Genomic DNA, 6491 nt, shown 5'->3' with positions numbered 1-6491 from the left:
TAGGGAAAGCATCACTTCCCCCTGATTAAAAGTTTGGGTGATGCAGCTCTATTCCCTACCACATCCCGTGACCACGAGGACTGTGGTGCTGCCCCAGGCCATTACGCTAAGCTCAAGGGTGTCCTGTTACGTGAAATATTTCTGCACACAAATATAACCCACTATTGCGGTTGGGACACGTGCCACACGGAGCAGCTAGCCTGGCCCTTAGAGGCTTTCTTTCTGCTGGTGAAAGGAAAGTCTCGTTCTCTCTCCCACCGTTTTCCACCTTTAATGGTCTTCTTGCTAATGTTTTTAATGCCCTTTCCTCCATTCTCAGTCCCGGGATTTCTCAATTGGAAGGTTAATTGCACAGAAAGACTGAAGCTGGCTTTGTGGATGAGTGGAGATGATTGCACCATTGCTACTATTAATTCGTGGGTTTTAAGGAAAAGGAACATCATTCACCAATTCCATGCTGGAGAGAATGATTCTATCAACGCAGACACACATTCCTGCGCTCGATGCAATCATAAACTTTGTAGAGACATTGGAGAGCCTGCAAGGCACGTGTGAATAACCAAAGGGAACAGAATCCTAGATAATGAGGGCGTGAAGGGAGCTCAGGAGGTCACATCTAGTCCAACCTCCTGCTCCAAGCAAAACCAGTCCCAGCTCCATCATCCCAGACCTCCAGGGTATTGCAATCATTGAATCACAGAAAAGTGAGGGTGGAAGGGAGCTCAGGAGGTCACATCTAGTGCAACCCCCTACTCCAAGCAGGACCAGCCCCAACTACATCATCCCAGACAAGGTTTTGTCTACCCGGGTCTTCAACACCTCCAAGGATGGAGACCCCACCACCTCTCCGGGGAGCTTGTTCCAGTGCTTCACCACCCTCCTCAGGAGGAAGTTTTTCCTAATATCCAACCTCAACTTTCCTTGCTGCAGCTTGAGCCCATTGCTCCTTGTCCTGTCATCTGCCCTCACTGAGACCAGTCCCGCTCCATCCTCTTTGCAGCCCCCCTGCAGGGAGGTGAAGGCTGCAATTCAATCCCCCTCGGTCTTCTCTTCTCCAGACTCAAGAGTCAAAGTATAATTCGAACCCTGGTTATCTAGACCATGCCCCCTGCCTGAGGCAGGATCAGGTTTGTCCAAACTATCCTGCATAAATCCACTGTAAAGACAAAGCTACATCTGGTCCATTGGCCTCATCACCTCCGTCACTGCCTGCCCCTACCTGTGGGTGTTTTCTGGGCACATGTGCAATGCCCTGTCAGTCCTCATTCAACACCCCCCTCTACAGAGCTGCTGAGCAATGGACTCAGGATTATTTTAATTACTGTGGCACTGTTACACTTTGCAAGATCACAGGGCAAACCGTTAGCATGTCTGATCCCCTGAACCTTTTTAGGGTTTGTTGCAGGACAGCGGACACTGATGTCTGCATGACTGTGCTTTGTCCTAGGATAAAATGGCTTCTCCCAGGACAAATCCAGTGTCTGTTTGTAGCCACAGTTTCACAAGCAATTACCATGCAAGCACCATGCCTTCACGAAAGAGGTACTGCATTGTTGGTTGTACGGCAGCGTTTCGATTGCATGGAGCGGACGTAAGCAGCAGGACAGTTTGCTCCCAAAACTGACCATCGCTGGAGCGCTTCAGACAGAGAGCAAAGCTGGCACTTGCATTTGCTTTTTGGGCGGAGGTGTTTTGAATAGGGGATTGCCCTGCATGTCGTTTTAGATCACCTTTCAATGCAAAAAGGTGGAAGAAAAAGTTACACTAAGAAAATACCCCAAATTCTCATTGAAAAATCTTCATTCAATGGGAAGCTCACTGCAACAGCTCAGCAGAAGCACAACAATATTAGACCAAGACTAAAAAAAAAAATAAAAAAAGGGAGCTTTATTAATCCAAGTGGCTTGCTCCATCTAATGGACTGGTTGCAGATCCAGCTTTTAAAGCCTTGTCTGAATCTCCCAGAAGGCAGGTCATCTCTACATTTGAAGACTGTACATGATCTGGCACATAGGTCCATTTTAGGTAGCTTTCAGGTCACCCTTTGGCTTAAACACCACAACGCTAAGGCATCAAAAATGCTTAAAGTCATCTCAAAGAGGAGCTGACACTGCTGTCCAATGACAAATAGCACCTTAGTTTTGTGAACCCATCCTGTAGTTTTTGCAGGGAAAACACAGGGTCTACTCCTACTGCGAGGGTGATGCTGACATGACCATGGAAATACCATATTAATAGGCAGCCATGCAAGAGCAACCAAGCCAGATACCATCTTCCTTCTCCTTGCTGGGAATCCAAACACCCAAAATGTGTTTTGAGTGTTCGAGTTTTTAAGGAATTAGGGATCAGAAAGGACCACATGGGTCATTCCAGCTTTCCCATGATATCAGGCCACCATGCAATAGGCATGAAGTCCAAAAAAGTCCACTTAGGGCCACCTACCCCATGGGCTGGTCTCTTCATGCCTTCTGAAGACTAAAAGATTTAACTGACCAAATAAAAGTCTCCTATGCAATGCAAGTGCCTATGCTTTTAATGCTGCTCAGGTGCTACAAACCTTTAGCAGCCCATGAACACATCTACTTACTTTCCTGCAGTGGACCAGATGGTAACAAAGCCTGGCAGATACTAGAAACGAGGAGCTGGAGCAGTTAGGCCATGCACCAGGCAACCCCGGTGACTATTGCAAGACAGAAATGAAGGGGAAGCTGCCATACATATTCACTTCCTCTGCTGCGTTGTTTCTTCGTAGTGGCAGCTGTGAGCAGAGCTATTATCCCCCTCCCCATCTCCTAATTTATTAGCGCAGGGCTGATCCCAGCATTCCTAAAAGCAATGGGCCAAGATGATTTATTTCCTGGAAGCATGAGCAGGCTTCTGCCGAGAGCTTTTATTATAATTACAGGTGTAAAATGTTAATGTCCATAATTTTTTCCCGCCCAAGAAATGGCACAGATTACATTTCTCTCCCCAAATGCACCAGGCAGTTTATGTGCAAATTCAGTGCTTTAAAATGGCCTTTGAGTGACAGCCCTGGAAGCTGAAAGCTGAGCAGCATCCAGCAAAGCACTCCTAAAACAGTTCCCCCAGGGACAGAAATAGTCTGGTGTTGGGATGAGAGTGCCCTTTTAGCAATGAGCCCCTTGCAAGGCATCAAACACCCATCAGATGATACCAATGCTCAGTCCCATCATGCCCCTCATAGGTTGCAGGAACTGAAGCATGCCCACCTTCAGTGATAAGCTCTGCCACCTGAGCTAAAAGGCTCAGCTTAGCCACCCAATAGTCCCTTTATGTGCATCCTAATTACCCCTTGATGAAGACTGGCAGCCATGCTAAGTGGGTGTGTTACAGCCAGAGTCCTCACCCCTGAGCTGGAGCGAAACCAGTGAAACGCTGTTGCATGACTAGTTGGTGTCCCAGTTGGTGCTCTCCTATTAGGCACTTCCAGCACAGCACTTATTGATGGGCACCATCAAAGTTTTATTCTTTTACCTAATTAGGTGCATCTACTTCCTCTGCCCTTGATTTGCAGCCCCTGAAAACTCCCCTGCTCCAGAGCTTGACCTCCTTCATCTTTTTGAACTGGTTTTTGCAGTTGTGTGATGGAGTTAAGCAAAAACAATGTTTTCCTTTGCTATTTCGCTTCGGCTTCGTCCACTTTTTTCCTAGATATGAGGAAGGCTTCTCCAGACATCTTCCCTTAGTTGGTCCAATAAAAGATAATCACCAAACAAGCCTTGCTTTTCCCTCCATCATTAGAAACACAGAAGAAGATGTGGAGAAAAGCTGAGTTGGACCCATCGAACTCAGTTTCCCTGCGGCTATCAAGACTGATCTGTAATGATAATAAGGTATGGACATCTGGGTGTCTCTCCCTAGTCTATAGTGGATGGGCAATGGTCAAAGCATGACATCTAAGGCACAAATGAATACTGCGAGTGATTTAAAGCAAACTCCAGTTTGGGTTGGTGGGTCCTGGTGCTAATTAGATGGGCCATAGCCTACCCAGGCCTATCCTTAGCTGCATACAGGAGACCATCTGTTTTCAGTGGGTGCAGATGGCAGAACAAGGAACAATGGGCTCAAGCTGCAGCAAGGGAAGTTGAGGTTGGATATTAGGGAAAACTTTCTCCTGAGGAGGGTGGTGAAGCACTGGAACAGGCTCCCCAGAGAGGTGGTGCAGTGTCCATCCTTGGAGGTGTTTATGGCCCGGCTAGACAAAGCCTTGGCTGGGATGATGAGATAAGGATGCATGACTTGAAATCAAGTTCAGGACCCAAGGCTGCCACCACCAAGAAAATCTTGCCATCAGCCCCCACATAAGCTCAGGTCTAAGGGACTGTCCCTGCAAAGCTGTGGCCAAGATGCATCAGGCTCTATGCTCGAGCCTGCCAGCGAAGAAGTAGCCTCAAAGCAGTTGTTATGGGACCAGTGAAACCCATTGTCACAGCACAAGCACGCAGGAAAATGCACATCCCGAAGGCTCAGCCTGGGGCCTGGCACATTGACCATATGGTATCTCATAAAGACCTTGTGTGGAGCCCTTTGCAAAATGTCCATAGCACTAAAATTTGGAAGGACATTGGCATTTCCCTGAAATATTTGCTTATTGGTAGTAGTAGGGTTGGGAGTGTTGTAGCCACGATTGTCCGGGAAATGCACAAGAAGCGAAGATTTTCTTGTGATGTCTTTGGACCAACTCTATAGTTGGGAGAGCTGTTGGACAAGCCTTCAGGTATCAACACTTCAACCTTTTCCATCTTCCCTGACTGCCTTTCTTGCATGCACACCAGCCTCTGGCTTCTTTACTATTCACTCCTTCCAGGAAGAGCGCACACCAACTGCAGATGCTTCCTCAGCCTGGCAAAGGGTTGTTAAACCCGAAAGCTTGCTAGGAAAAAATGTTTCCAACTATTTGAGTTGGTCTAATAAAAGATATCGGATTCACCCAAAGAACCTTGTCTGCCTATATCTTTCCAGGACATTTTCAGGTTTTCACTCGAGAACAAAGGAGGAAAACCCCAAATGAAATATTGAGAAATTTTGAACAAAAATGTTAACAAGCACTGATGATTGTTGGTTTTGTTGATCTCATCACTAATGACTTTTCAAGAAAAAAAACTTCCTCAGCTGGCTCTTGCCCTGCATTGAGATTGCTGTCTGAGAGATACGGCTATGCAAAACCTTTGGACTGCAAGTTTTTAACATCGCCTCACACAACGAATGTACCTGAGTTTTATTTTCAGCATCTTTATCTAGCTTCTTGCAATCTTCCATCAACGATAGATACAACAATGGTCACTACCTCTAAAATGGATCAACAGTTTTCCAATGACAAATTTTCCACGTAAAAACTGGCCTCTCTCAAGAATCAACATATTTCATTTTTTCATTATTTTCTTCAATTAAAATAGCAATGTACTTTTTTTTCTAAAGACCCAAGTTGTTAAAGTTGTTAAAAGTTTAAATGAAGAAAAGTTGGAAGGAAGAAAATTAAACATCAGCGAGTCAGCGTTGAAGAGCTTGCTACCGTCTTGGCTCAAAAAGCCCGGCTAGAGATTACCTGACACGTAGTCGAGTGTTACGCACCCCATGACCTTGAACAAAAGATGACTGTGAGCAAATGCCACAATCACGTGGTTATCAAAAATACAATTGCTAAATACATAACATAGATGCACACAATACATGGAGGCATAACTAGTTGGATTATCATCCTCAAAGAGTAGTCACCAGTGGCTCAACATTGAATCTGCAAGAGAGATCCACTGGGTTTCCAAAGGGTCTGTCTTTGTGTCTGGTTTTTTTTTTTTACAATCTTCATTCATTTTAAAATGGGACTGAGTGCACACTTAGACTTTTACCACCTTTTCCCCAATGTCTGATGAAGGGTGTTTGTGCCCAAAAGCTTGCAATAATTTTTTTTTTGCAAAAATCTCGTTTGTCTAATAAAAGATATCACCTCTACCACAAGTCCTGATTGCTTTTTCCTCTAGACCAGTATGGCTATACCCTGGATACCTGACACTTAGCAGCTTTGCAGATGTCACCAACCTGGGTGGAGTTGCAGACCCTCTAGAGGGTAGAGCTAGGGTCCAGTATGACCTCGATAGACCAGCTAAATGGTCTGAAATCAACTGGATAAAATTCAACAAGGACAAATGCCAAGTCCTGCATTTACGATGGAAAAATCACATGCAAAAATACAGAATGGGGAACGACTGGCTGGGCTGCAGTACTGCAGGAAAAGACCCGGGGGCTATAGGGGACCGTAAGCTGAATAGGAGCCAACAGGGTTCTCTTGTTGCAAAAAAAGCAAAGGAAAAGAAAAAGGCAATAGCACGCTGGGCTGTATGAACAGAAGTACTTGCAAGTCAAGGGAAACGATCCTTCCATCCTATTCAGCACTGGTGAGGCCTCACATGGAGTCCTATGTCCTGTTTTGGACATCCCACTTCATGGAAGAGGTGGACAGATTGGAAAGAGTC

At 45.7% G+C, this 6491-nt stretch overlaps 1 long non-coding RNA gene across 1 annotated transcript in view; it reads right to left on the bottom strand.

Moving 5' to 3' along the window:
• The window catches only part of LOC102386951, a 52634-nt gene extending 49879 nt beyond the window's left edge, over positions 1-2755 (bottom strand). Inside the window, exon 1 of the long non-coding RNA XR_324757.3 lies at positions 2588-2755. This is a non-coding gene — a long non-coding RNA (uncharacterized LOC102386951). The remainder of the gene's footprint in view (positions 1-2587) is intronic.
• Positions 2756-6491: the final 3736 nt, after the last annotated feature.

This window comes from Alligator sinensis, unplaced genomic scaffold (genome assembly GCF_000455745.1).
Source record: "Alligator sinensis unplaced genomic scaffold, ASM45574v1 scaffold1408_1, whole genome shotgun sequence".
Taxonomy (NCBI): Eukaryota; Metazoa; Chordata; order Crocodylia; family Alligatoridae; genus Alligator; species Alligator sinensis.
This window is presented reverse-complemented; position numbering and strand designations above follow the sequence as displayed.